The sequence below is a fragment of the Rattus norvegicus genome, chromosome 8 (genome assembly GCF_036323735.1).
Source record: "Rattus norvegicus strain BN/NHsdMcwi chromosome 8, GRCr8, whole genome shotgun sequence".
NCBI classification, from domain to species: Eukaryota; Metazoa; Chordata; class Mammalia; order Rodentia; family Muridae; genus Rattus; species Rattus norvegicus.
In genome coordinates, this window is record NC_086026.1 from 71,665,482 (window position 1) to 71,679,059 (window position 13,578).

At 46.9% G+C, this 13,578-nt stretch overlaps 1 pseudogene; it reads right to left on the bottom strand.

Annotated features, from left to right (window-relative positions):
• Positions 1-7,679: 7,679 nt before the first annotated feature.
• Positions 7,680-8,106, bottom strand: Mrps16-ps1 (mitochondrial ribosomal protein S16, pseudogene 1; annotated as a pseudogene).
• Positions 8,107-13,578: the final 5,472 nt, after the last annotated feature.

Consider the following 13,578-nt stretch of genomic DNA (forward strand, 5'->3'; position numbering starts at 1 on the left):
GGTTCAGCCTCCTTTCCCCAGGACCATCTGCTGTGGGATAGCATCACTCATAATAGGCTGCCCCAAGAAACTGTCCCCCACAGGCAATCTGATAGAGACAATTCTTCACTTGAGATTCCCTCTTTCCAGATGACCCGAGTTTATGTCAAGTTGACAAAAACTAGCCAGAATAGCATAATATCTTCCTCTGTCACTCTCTGCTGAGTTGCTTTTGAGACAGAATCTCTCGCTAAACTGGAAGCTTGTTGTTTGGGGTGGTCTGGCTCGAATTCCCCTGTCTCTGCCTCCCAGCTCTGGAGGTACAGCCACAGGCAGCCATGCCTGGCTTTTTATGTGAGTTCTGGGGTTTCAAACTCAGGCTCTCATGCTTGAAGAGTAAGTGTTTTATCCATGGAGGCATCCATCCGTCCATCCATCCGTCCATCCATCCGTCCATCCGTCCATCCATCCGTCCATCCGTCCATCCATCCATCCATCCGTCCATCCCACAAATCTAAGGATACTTCTAAAGGTACTCTCTCTAAGATACATGTAATGGCTAGTGCCTCGTCCCTATAACTTCAGTACTTAGAAAGCTACAGCAGAAAAATTTGCTTTGGGGATGAGTCCAGTCTGGGAATTGTAAAGACAAAAAGATGGTCTCCAGGACAGTCACAGGTTCCAGCAGAGAAGACATTTCGCCACACGAGGGCAGCAGAGCCTCACTAATGAGTGGAATGGCGCTGGCAGCTAACTTCCGAGCACCTGCTGCTGAGACTCTAGAAACCGGCCTTTGAGTTTGCTATACTGTAGCAATGAGTGCTTTGCTATTTATTGTGCCTTTAGCTTTCGTGCCTCTCATTCTAAATACACCAAATATCACGCATCAACTTTTCAAACAATTCAATAAGAATAATGTAATAAGCCTCTGCATGCTAGAAGATTTTTCCCCCTGTAGGCTGTTTTGAGGAATGTTGCCCATTCGTTCACTCTCGTCTCTAGGTCCAAGGCAGCTGCTCTGCACACAGCCCAGGACTAAAACCAACTTACAAAGCTACACCCATCTTGGGACACAATAGAATGCTAGCCTGCCTCTGGAAAGTGCCTTCTTTCGCCTTCTTTGTGTGTGTGTGTGTTTTAACTTGCTTTGGAGGACTTGAAATTGGCTCTGTGGAATATTTTTGTTTGTTTTAAAGAGATGTATTTAATGTTATGTGAATGGCTACTTTGCCTGCATGTATGTGTGCACCAGAAAAGGGCAAAAGAGGGTATCGGATCCTCTAGAACTTGAATTGCAGATGACGGTGGGCCTCCATCGGTGCTGGAAACTGAGCTTGAGTCCTCTCCTCTGCAAGGTCAGCCAGTGCTTTTAACCACTGAGCCAGCGCCCAGATAGTAAGCATTGAGCCAGCTATTTCTCCAGCTGTAGAATAATTTTAATAAATAGGATGGGTGTGGCTGAAAGGGGTGGCAAGCAAGTGGTCCTTGGCATTCTTTTAGTTCTCTCCAGGAAGACACTGCCATTATGACTGTTAGTGTCAGACCTCATGACAGTCTAAAGGCAAAGCTAGTGACCTAAAGTTGTAAGTCTCCATGAAGCTGTCCCCCTGAATGAATTTCAACAAAGTCCTCAACACAAGTTCAGTTAAAAACTCATTTAGTTTCTGAAGAATAAGAAACACGCAGATAATAGGAAGGTTCTTAAGATAGAACCTCTTCCTCTTTCTGGGGTGTGTGTGTGTGTGTGTGTGTGTGTGTGTGTGTGTGTTGCTACCCCATAGACTTTTTGCACGTCTGACTGAGTTCAAGATCTCTGAGTATGTGTTGGAGATTGTATGGAATTTTCTGGCAGGTGCCACCAAATCAAATAGAAGATAATTTTATATAAAAAGGATTTCAGGGCTGTAGAGATGACTCAGTCAGCAAAGAGCTTACAGTTCAAGCATAAGAACATGAGGTCCATCCCCAGTAGCCACATAAACATGGTGGTGTGCGCTTGCAACCACAGAAATGGGGAGGTGAGAACAGGTGGTTCTCTGGGCAGCCAGCTTAGCCTAACTATCAAGGTCCACGTCTCAGTGAGAGTGAAAAGAGAGGTGCATGGCTCCTGGGGAATAACAGCTGAGACTGGCCACTGCCTTTCACACACATGCGCACGCGCACACACACACACACACACACACACACACACACACACACACACACACAACGCCTTTCAGTGGGGTGTAAATGTGGTGCTGTTGATGGAGTGAATAAATTCAGCTAGGAAAGTCCTTATGAACGCTAATTATGCATCAGTTCAGTAGCTCCGCTTTGACATGTGCTAATATATTTTTGGCCACTGAATTGGCCAGAATAGCCTCATTTCTAGACACATTAGAGAAATGGGAGTTTATCATATACACAGCTAATCAGGCCATTTATGCACAACTCCAGTAACCACATATAAACTCTTTACGAGCTTGGAACATCAGTAACTAAAAAGGATAAAAAGTCAGTGTCGCACTGAGAATGTAGCTCAGGGAGCCAGTACCTGCCTCGCGTATGAGAGATGAGAGGACCCTCACTACCTACACACCTGTGCTGTCACAAACTGTGTCATTTCACCCATAAAACAAACCCTGAAAGGTAAGTGTACACACACACACACACACACACACACACACACACACACACACACACTGCATAGAGATCCAGAGCAGCTAAAACACTCGCTCACCTTCTCAGTGTATGTGTTTGCTCAGGCCTCTGTAACAGACCACCATAGACCCCTGGCTTAAAGAATAGCAACTGGCTCCCTTCTACTTTTTTTTTTTTTTTTTTTTTTTGGTTCTTTTTTTCGGAGCTGGGGACCGAACCCAGGGCCTTGCACTTCCTAGGCAAACGCTCTACCACTGAGCTAAATCCCCAACCCCCCTTCTACTTTTAAGAGACCAAGATCAAAGTCTGGTGTGTTTAGTGCCTACTGACACCTCTCTCCATGGCTGGTAGGCAACCTTCTCGTGTCTCCTCATAATTCTTCTTCTGTATGTCTGCATTTTTGTATGTTCATATTAAGACACCGATCATATTGAAGACAGGCCTGGTTGTTTATGGCTGTAACCCCAGCACTCGGGAGGCTAAGGCAGGAGTACATTGGTAGCCAGCGTGCGCTACACAGTGAGTTGCACAACACCTGTGAATAGAGACCCTATCTCTAAAGAAAAGACGAGAAGCAGAAGGAGTGGGAAGAGGGATAGCTGAAGAGGGAGGAGGAGGTTGGGGAGCGAGGGGGGAGAGAACTCATTGGTCGTTTAAGATTGAGAGCTCGCCCATGGCCTCATTTCTCATTTTACCTTGGTTGCTTCTCTTAAAGACCCTATCTGTGGTGCTGGAACTAGGGCTTTGTGTATAGGAGACATAGTTCAGCCCATCACAGAGCCCCAGTGGGATCTGGGAGCTTCAGCATGACCTTCCTGCCATAAAAAAAACCAAGACATTCACCAAGGGCCTTTGAAGATGAGCAGGGAGACCAGAAGTGTATCTCAGGCCTAGAGAGATGTAGGGTACAGAGGGAGGAGCCTGCTGTGATCTGAGGATGGCTCGGGCATTCCCATTACGAAGAGGAAAGTGTAATAATTGGACAGGTTGTTCAGAGAGCAGAGGACCTTCTGTCCAAGGCCCCGAGGAGGTAACGAGGTAGTCAGAATGACAGCCTGTGATGCAGGAAGGAGAGAACAGAAGGAGCTGGTGGAGGCTGGGAGGTAAGGCAGAGAAGCAGAGGCTACAGGGAAACCCTTTCTACCAGCCCCAGCATGTGGGCAAAAGCTGGACACCATCTGGGCAGTCGGAATCTACTGAGAAAAATCCAAAGGCTGGTATAAAAGGAGGCCGTCATGATGTGCTTGGTGTCTCTGTGCCCTCATATGCCTTGTGGAGACCCATGACAGGCACTAAATATTAGGACTCAATCAGTGCTTACAGATGCACATGCATGTGTCAGACTGGAGGCTCATGGCGTCATGTCATGAGTTCTACGCTGTTGGTCGAGTGATATGCAGCTAAAACAGAAGGAGGTGAGACATATCATTGGAGCATATCTGTCACCTTCACAGTTAGAATAAACCAGGCTATCCCCGAGTCCAGGCTATCCCTGTCCTGTCACAGCTGGATAATAGCCCTTCAAGCTACAAGGCCTTCCTCCACCACCCCTGCCTCCCACAAAAGCTATCCAAAGCCAACAACTTCTCTAGTTCTCTCTTCAAATATCCTCTGGGCAACTCTTACATTTCCTCAACACTGCCCCGTTGTTACCTTTTCTACCATTTTGAAACACTTCTAAATGAGCATCCTGTGCCTATCATACGACATTTGTCTCACTGTCACTACTGGATTTGAGTTTGTCACCTGTCATTCCAGCTCCCTGTATAACCTCTGGAGGTCAGGAAACCAGGCATGTTATCCACCTGTTCAGGGTTCCTTTCTGTTGCTCTGACAGACGTTGAGTAGCAAAAGCAAGCTCATTTCAGCTTCTACTGCCAGACAACAGCTCATCACTGAGGGGAGTTGGGGCAGGACCTCAAGGCAGAAAACACAGAGGACAGTGATCATCATCTGCCCAACCCCCACCCCGTTGCTCTCAGGCTCTGGCTTAACTGCTGTTTGCATCCAGCATGTCTTGGTCCTGGGAACCGGAACAATGAGAGGAAGAAGAAAAGAGACAGAGAGACACACATAAAAGGTGAGATTCAGACCAGGTGGTGGTGCACATGCCTTTAATCCCAGCATTCGGGAAACAAAGGCAGGCAGATCTCAAGGCAGCCTGGTCTATAGAGAGAGTTTCAGGAGAGCCAGGGCTACACAGAAAAAAACCAAACAAACCTGTCTCCAGAAAGAAAAACAACGACAACAACAAACAAACAAAAAGCCAGATGAGATTGGATGGGCTATGCTCACTTGATAGAGGTCACTTACTACTACAAACCAGCCCAGAAGCCCACTCTTTTGTAATGTGCAACACAGGAGGGGGTTAGCCAGTCTCTGTGGGAGGTCCCTTGTAGGGAAGTAGCCACCGCTTGAGTTGTAGGAGGAAGAAACTGTGGTTGCCAGTTTTTTCCACACACTGCCAACATCTACACATGGACCAGAAGAAGATTTTGCCAGTTCCCTGAGTCTGGGGAAGGCTTTGCTCTTCCCACAGCTCTGAGGTATTGGGGTCTCTGCCATACCTGTCCGCGCTTTGCCAATACCCTCTCAATACTCCTCCCATCCTTCCACATTTGCCTAGGGCCTCCTTTGCTCCTTACCTCACGGCTAACCTTATAGAGCCAGGATCACCTGCTCAGAATACAGCGCAGGCCACATGGGATATGTCCTTCTATACTAACTAACAGTCAAGGCCATCCCCCTCAGACACACCCACAGGCCTCTGATGGAGGCAGTTCCTCAGTGGAAACTTCCCTCTCAGATGACTCTAGGCCAAGTCAAGTTGTCAGTCAAAGCTAACTAGGACACCACACTTACCGTAACCCTGGCCCAGTCTTCCTTCAGCAAGCTTTCAATAGCTATGCTGAATTCGACTGAACTGTAAATGATGGGAGAGGTTGTTATAAAGAGAGATTTTTCTGCACAAGCGTCTGCTTTTATACAATTCCACATGGAGAGACCAACGAAAACTCAGCTGTCTGGATGACCTCCTATTCCACAGCGCCCCCGCCTCTCCTCGAACTTGGCCAGCCAAGCCCCGACCCTCCCCCAAGTCACACATGCCTATGCCATCGTTCTCCAAACTTCTGTGAATTTGCTCGGGGAGACAGAAGAATTGCTGTACATTATCACTAATTATCTACCTCGGTCCATCTGTGTGATAAGAAACAGCAGCAGGGCTGAGGGATGGTTCAGTGGTCAAGAGTGGGTGCTAATCTTGCAGAGGATCCTCATCTGGTAACTTTAGCTCCAGGGGGTCGGATCTAATGACCTCTTCTAGATACCTTGGACATCCACAAATTCTCTCTCTCTCTCTCTCTCTCTCTCTCTCTCTCTCTCTCTCTCTCACACACACACACACACACACACACACACACACACACACAGAGTGTTTTAAAATATTGTGTGTGCACCTTCGTGGGAAGGCCAGGAGTCGACATCAGAAATCTTCCTCAGTTGCTCTCCATCTTATCTCTCCGAGACAGGGTCTCTCACTGAACTCACTGATTGGCCAGCAATTTCCAGGGTTCCACACATCTCTTCATTCCCAGCACGGAGGTCACAGGCGCACACCGCCATGCCTGGCTTTTTTTTTTTTTTTTTTTTTTTTTTTTTTTTTTGGTTCTTTTTTTCGGAGCTGGGGACCGAACCCAGGGCCTTGCGCTTCCTAGGTAAGCGCTCTACCACTGAGCTAAATCCCCAGCCCCCATGCCTGGCTTTTTATGTAGGTGCCGGACACCGGACATCGAAACCCAGGCTCTCGTGGTCTCACAGCAAGCACCTTTCCTGGAAGAGCCGTCTCCCTGGCCCCAAGATGCACTCCTTTGTGCTCATCATGGTATTCTGTGGTTTATCAGTTTTCCCATTTTAATGATTTCCTATGCTACCCCAGTGTACTTAGCAGGTAATGCCCTCAACAACCCAGGGATTTCCAAGTTCTCTCAGGCAGGACACAAGAATCTCATCCGAAGAGTCTGACCTCCAGCTCCATGGTCCTCTTTCCCAAAGGCAACGGTGCCTGGAGCAATTAGTCAGCTATTAAGAATACCAGCCCAGTCCTAGTGAACACAACCCACTCTTCCAATCTCATTTTAAACCTGAGCTCTGAGATGGACTGATGGCTTAGTCAGTAGGGTGCTTGGTACCTGAGGACCTGAGTTCAGTCCGTGGAACCTACACGGTGGAAGGAAAGAGCTTTCATGAGCTGTCCTATGATTTACACACACACACACACAAATGACAGATAGGCAGATAATAGATGTTAATGAGTTTAAAAATTGAACTCCTAGTGAACCTCCAAATATGTTTACTTTATTAGCATCCATGAGGATAGGGGACTGGGTCCTCCTGTTACCTGTCACCTCCTGTCCCAGCACTTGGTTTCCAGAAACTTTACAAATTGTGAAGAAACTCTAGCAAAGAACACCATTCATTGGTAACCATTTTTGGAGAGAACCTTGTTTACCCTTGACTTTGACCTCCTGACCCTCCCATCCCACTTCCCAGGTGCTGGGGTCAAGCCTGTGCTACCACACCCAGCAAATTTTGAAAGAAATCTCCTCAACTGTGCCTCTCGGCTTTGGATGCCCACTAAAAACTCCTCCAAAGCTCCTTTTTTCTTTTTTCATAGCTGTCCTCAGACACACCAGAAGGGAACATCAGATTCCACTACAGATGGTTGTGAGCCACCATGTGGTTGCGGGGAATTGAACTCAGGACCTCTGGAAGAGCAGTCAGTGCTCTTAACTGCTAAGCCATCTCTCCAGTCCATGCAGCTCCCTTTTCTTATCTCTTTATTCTTCCCATCTCCTCTCTTCTCTTCTTCTTCTTCTTCTTCTTTTCTCTTCTTTCTTTCCTTTTTTTAAACTCCATTTATTGATCCTCAAACCCAACACAAAACTCAGAGCAGTCAGTGTTCTTAACCATTGAACCATCTCTCCAAACCCCCAACACAAAACTCTATGCAAAAGTTTTACAGGCCCTTGACCTCGTGGCCACAGCTGTGTTTGCTGAAGTCAGCTTGCTTCTGTCTCTTTGGGCTCTGATTCTTCTTTCTGAGACTCTAAGAGGACTTCAAGTGCTCTCTTCCTCTGCACTCTCTCAGCATTGGTGGTCATCACCAGATGGAGTGGGGAGATGGGCGGCGGGGAGAGCCAGAAAGAGCCAGATGTTTCTCCTATAGGCTTAGACAGGTGAGCTGAGCCCCACAGCGAAACCAAGGCCAGATCGGGTCCGGTTGAGGGCAGCAAGTTTTTCTCCGTTATTGTTGGGCAGTGGATCGTAGTAGCCCAAGTGCTCCCGAAACAGCCATCCCTGAGACACCTGTTGTGAACAGCCACAATGCGGTTAAAAAGGCCAGTTGGTGCAGCCACCCAAATCAAGGTGTCTGGTTAGGTGGCTTCGGTGATAGGCTTAGCAGATAAAGGTTGTGAGGTGGACCATGGTGCTTCCGTGAGCGGCTCTTCGGCGGCGTTTTCTTTTTCTTAGACAATGCTAACAGGCAACCTGTGTCTTCTGCTGTCCTAGTCCCTCTGAGAGAGACTCTGGTACCCTCAGAATTCAAGGGTCCAGGCTAATTTTCAAGACAGGCTTGCCACAACCCACTAGGGGGCACCAAACAACACACGTAGGTCAGGAAGATGCGCAGGTCCACTTGGAGACAGATTTTTCAGTCATGCGTTCCTATCTTCAGTGACAGTTTTCTGTTTTTCTTCCCTTTGTTTTATTTGAAGGACATACACATGAACAGCAACTGCATCAGAGATCACGACGACTCTGGGTAAGAAATGAAGAAGTCTGCATCCTCCAACAGATATCAGCCTCTGTCCAGGGTTTCTGGAAACCACTTCTCTGCTGACTTCAGTTAAAGCTCACCGTTTGAAGCCAGGCTGAGGATGGGGCTGCGGCCGACGTCATTTCATACATAAAACACTAGTAATGTACTGTGGAGCACAGGGAGTCCCTGAGTGTGCTGCCCCGAGAGAGTCAGGCACATTAAGGTTTGGGGGGTTTGGGTTGGTTGGTTTGGTTGGTTTGGGAGGGTTGTTTTGATTTGGTTTTGTTCTTTGGGTTTTGTTTTGTTTTGTTTTGTTTTGTTTTGTTTTGTTTTGTTTTGTTTTTGAGACAGGATCTTGGCTGACCTGGAACTCGTTTCGAAGGCCAGGTTGACCTCACAGAATGCTGCTTGCCTCTGCTCTGGTTACTGAAACTAAAGGTCTAGGCCACCCCAGCAGGTGAGAGGAGTTTTTAATCCCTCCTGATTGAAAGATGCCAGGACAGGTTGTTCAGCTTGGACTCGGGGAAGAGTCAGTTAGGAGGAATAAAAAAATCACCTCCGATATCTTAGGGCAGACATTGGAGAGTGTGACCGCCTTTCTTCTCAACTATTCTACGACCATGCTCATCCTCCACTCAGCTGCCAAGGTTTAAAAATATAAGGGAGGTCACCACTCAGTTGTACCCTGTAAGGCAGCTCTGTTCCCAAGGACACGGGTCAACACTAGTAATCGACTTTACTGGCCTAAGGAAGTGGGGGGATGCAAACTTCTGCTGAGCCATCTGCCCTTACATTCTCTCAGGTTTCTTCTTTAGTAACAAGGCAGGCTGGACATGGTAGCACCCGGTGTCATCCCAGCACAGTGCGGGTACAACAGGTCTTAAGTTTGAAGCCAGCACAGGCTGCGTAGGGAATTCTAAGCCAGCCCAGGAGACATAGAAGGATTCAATCACAAAAACAAAAATAAATTTTAAAAGATAACAAAAATCAAAGCATAGCAAATCAATTTCATAGAATCCAATAGAAATCACAGGAGCCTTCAGAAATGAAAATCCCCACCCCTTCTTAAAAGGGGGAACAAAAATATCCATAGCAGGGGATATGGAGGCAAAGTTTAGAGCAGAGACTGAAGGAGCCTGCCCCACATGTGGCCCATATATATACAACCACCAAAACTAGATAAGATGGATGAAGCTAAAAAGTACATGCTGACAGGAACCGGATATAGATCTCTCCTGAGAGACACTTCCAGAGTATGTCCAATACAGAGGTCAGTGCTAGCAGCAAACTACTGAACTGAGAACAGGACGCCCTTTGGGGGACTTAGAGGAAGTATTGAAAGAGTTGAAGGAGTTTGCAACCCTATAAGAACACAATGCCAACCAACCAGAGTTCCCAGGGACTCAACCACTACCCAAAGACTACACATGGACTGACCCAGGGCTCCAGCTACATATGTAGCAGAGAATAGCCTTTTGGGGCACCAGTGGAAGGGGAAGCCCTTGATCCTGCCAAGGTTGGACCCCCAGTGCAGGGGAATATGGGGGTGCAATAATAGGGGTGGATGGAGGGGAACACCCGTATGGGGGAAGTGGAGGGGGTTGGGGAGGGGCTTATGAGAGGAAACTGGGAAAGGGAATAACATTTGAAATGTAAATAAAGAAATATATCTAATAAAAAAAAGAAAAAGAAATCAAAACCTAAAAATTTAGGTTTGGCAAGGCGCCTGTGGAAATGTGACCAGACAAAGGGGCAATAGTGACACCACTCACACAGGGACCCAGCTTGTCTGTTCAGATTGGCTCTGCTTGGGTTTAGGGCAAGGTTGTCTGGAATGAGGGTCCTGGAAGGAGAAGGGATGGGTTTTACAGTTTGGTTTGCAGTTCCCGTAAATTCTTTTTTTTCCACCGTCCTCTTTTAGCAGGAGAATGGGAGATGGCCTGAGCAGCCCTTACTTGGAGGCTGTGTCTGAAGCTTTCCAATGGCTTTAGTTCAAAATACTCCGCACCCATAAACACCATGCTTTGGGGGATTGTGCTCCAGTACCCAACGCTGCCACCCAATGAAACAGTCAGCAACAAGCAGACAGGGGAGCTTGAGCTCAGAGGAGTCTAACTGCTGACCTTGACGCAAAAACAAACAAACAAACAAACAAACAACCCAGCTCTCACTTCAGAGGGGAAAGGGAGATTTATCCTGGAGTTAAATATGAGTGACTGTGGCCCTGAAACATAGATTTAGGTCACCCCAAATGTCCACTTTTCAATGTAGATTGAGTGTCATGGAGTCTCATAGGAAGAGAACAAAGAAGCTCATTAAGCAGGGCACTTTTCAAACACATTGGTGCGAATGCTCAGCGGGCAGTTAGGGGACAGTCCTTAGGGGACAGACCTTAGGAGACAGACCTCAGATTCGTGCCCTGGGTGTAATCTAACCACCACTGCAGCTCTTGTTGACAGAACATTAGGCTTTTGCTAATTAACTACATTCCAAAGGGTTTTATCTGCAGTCACAGTGTTTCATTCTGACACAGGGCTTGGGAGCAGCGCAAAGATTGGCTACTAAGTGGGCTAACAATAGCCCAAGATAAATTATAATTGGGCTCTAGATTGACAACATTCCAAACTCTCCATGGGCCACTGAAGTTTTTAATCAGTCCATCTCCCTCTGCAGAGACAGCTTCTCTTTAGGAATTCTCCATCACAGCCTGGGGGCCGGTGTAATTTTGAGGCCACAGACGAAGTCAGGCCAGACACAGCTGGGGTGGAACTCCCAGCCACACTGCTGCGGGCTGTATACATTTAGACAAGCCTGGTGATCTTCCAGAAGCTCCAGCGACCATCTATAAGATGCATCGTCATGGAAATCAAATGACAGGCACCAAGCCATCTCTCCAGAAGGGGCATTTTAAAAAATGAACAGAAAGTACCAGATTGTCAGGAAGACCTGGGAAGAACTTGGTGCTATCTGGACTGCCGACGCCTTGTCAGCAGATACCACGGGCTCCTGTTGTCTGCAACGGTAATCTGGGGAAACGGGGTGGCCTCACAGCGTCAATAGCAGGAGTGGACAGAACTGCAAAGATGGAGCCATAGTTATGATGGGAGATATTAATGATTCCCCTTCAGCTAACAGAGCAATAGACCAAAGATCAATAAGGGATGCAGATTGGAACAGTGTAACACCCGGGACACAGTGCACGCTGTCAGCCACTTCTTCTCACAGTGACAAACGAGAAACAGTGTAGAGAAGGAAAGATTCCTTTGAGATCATGGTTTCAGGGGTCTCAACCCACAACCACACTTCCTGTGGGTCTGCGGTAAGGCAGAGAGAGCATCATGGTAGGGAGAGCAGAGCTGCCTGCTCGGTGAGAATAGATAAGAAGGGGCCAGGGCAAGGGCAAGGACACCTTCTTTCCCTTTAGCCCACTCCCTCCAACTAAGTCTCACCAAATGAAGTTCCTAGCACTTCCCAAAATCCACTGCAACGAGTAGGAACCAACTGAGAGCTGAAGGCCACACCTGAACCTGTGGGGGACGAAGTGGAAAATTCTGTTTTTTTTTTTTTAGAGACTCAGTTAGGTTGTAATGATGTTTTGCTGGGGCAGACAGGTGAAAGAATGAATGATGCCTAATATAAATAGGGGCTCGAGCATTACTTCCCTTTGCTCTACCTCGCTGGTCTTCGCTGACAACACACATGCATTGACTCATCTTCTGTTGTGTTGCTGAGCTCCGCCTGTGGTGACTTCATAGAGGGAAGCTCACCAAAGAACTCGTGAGCTTCCTGCAGCTTCCTGTGGCTTCTGCGGACTCGAGCGAATGGGTGAGCCTCGAGGTTTCTTCTGGATTGAACCGCCCTTGCTGATTCCAGTGCGCTGTTTGCTAGTGGACTGGACTGGGAACAAGGAAGATTGGAATTGCCCTAAAGATCTACTTCTAAACAGGTCCACCTCCCCGCTACCCTAATAACCTTTGTTTTCCACTAACTCTGGTGGGTGGTGGGCTGGAGGGGAGGTTGAACCATTATTAAAGTAGTTTGTGAAAATATATGCCCACAAGGGGATGATGTCCCTTTATGCAAACCATGACACATATCTGTAGACCGGCAACAGTCATTTGCAAAATGTGTCTTCCATGTCACCTTTTGTGACATGTTTGCTGGAGACAGGGTCTTTCTATATAGCTCTGGTGGGCTTGGAACTCACTATGTAGACCAGGCTAGCCTCTAACTGAGAGAGATGGCCAACTCCTGCTGATGCCTCTGCTGGGATTAAAGGCGGGTGCTACCACACTCTGCTGCTTGAATAATATTTCTATAAATTTAATGTATGTAAGGCCATAAATCTAATTCAACAAATTTCAATGGGTAAGTTACATCACAAGTAAGATAAGAATCAATAGTACAAACATAATTGGAAAATCCATTCTGCCCAGTGGCATGTTGGGAAATGCATAGCTGATAGCTTCCAGAAGGTCACAGCCACAGCCTCTCTCCTTCACGTCATGTTGAAACATGAAGTGTCTATCCACTCAGAACTACCCCAGAATTCTTTTTGTTTTGTTGTTGTTGTTGTTGTTGTTGTTGTTGTTGTTGTTGTTTTCAAGACAGGGTTTCTCTGTTTGGCCTTGGCTGTCCTGGAACTCATTCTGCAGACCAACTCAGATTAAACTGCTTCTGCCTCCCAAGTGATGGGATTAAAGGTGACTTTCTTTTTCTTTTTGGTTTGGATTATTTAAAAATTCTGTCCAGGTGGTGATGGCAGCACCTTTAGCCTCAGCAAGGGGGGCAGACATCTTGAGTTCAAGGCCAGCTGGGTCTACAGAGAAAGTGTTTCAGAACAGCAGGGCTACACAGAGAAACCTGTCTAAAAAAAGAAAGAAAGAAAGAAAGAAAGAAAGAAAGAAAGAAAGAAAGAAAGAAAGAAAGAGAGAAAGAGAGAAAGAAAGAAAGGGAAAGAAAAGGAAAGGAAAAAAGAAAGAAAGAAAGAGAAAAGGAAAGGAAAGGAAAAAAGAAAAGAAAAAAAAGAAATAAAGTCTAGAAAGAAAGTAGACAAACATGGAAATGCAGAGTCAGTGACTGAAACTACATCAGAAGGTTCTTGTGATCTCACCTTCCCAGTCAACTGGACTGGATCT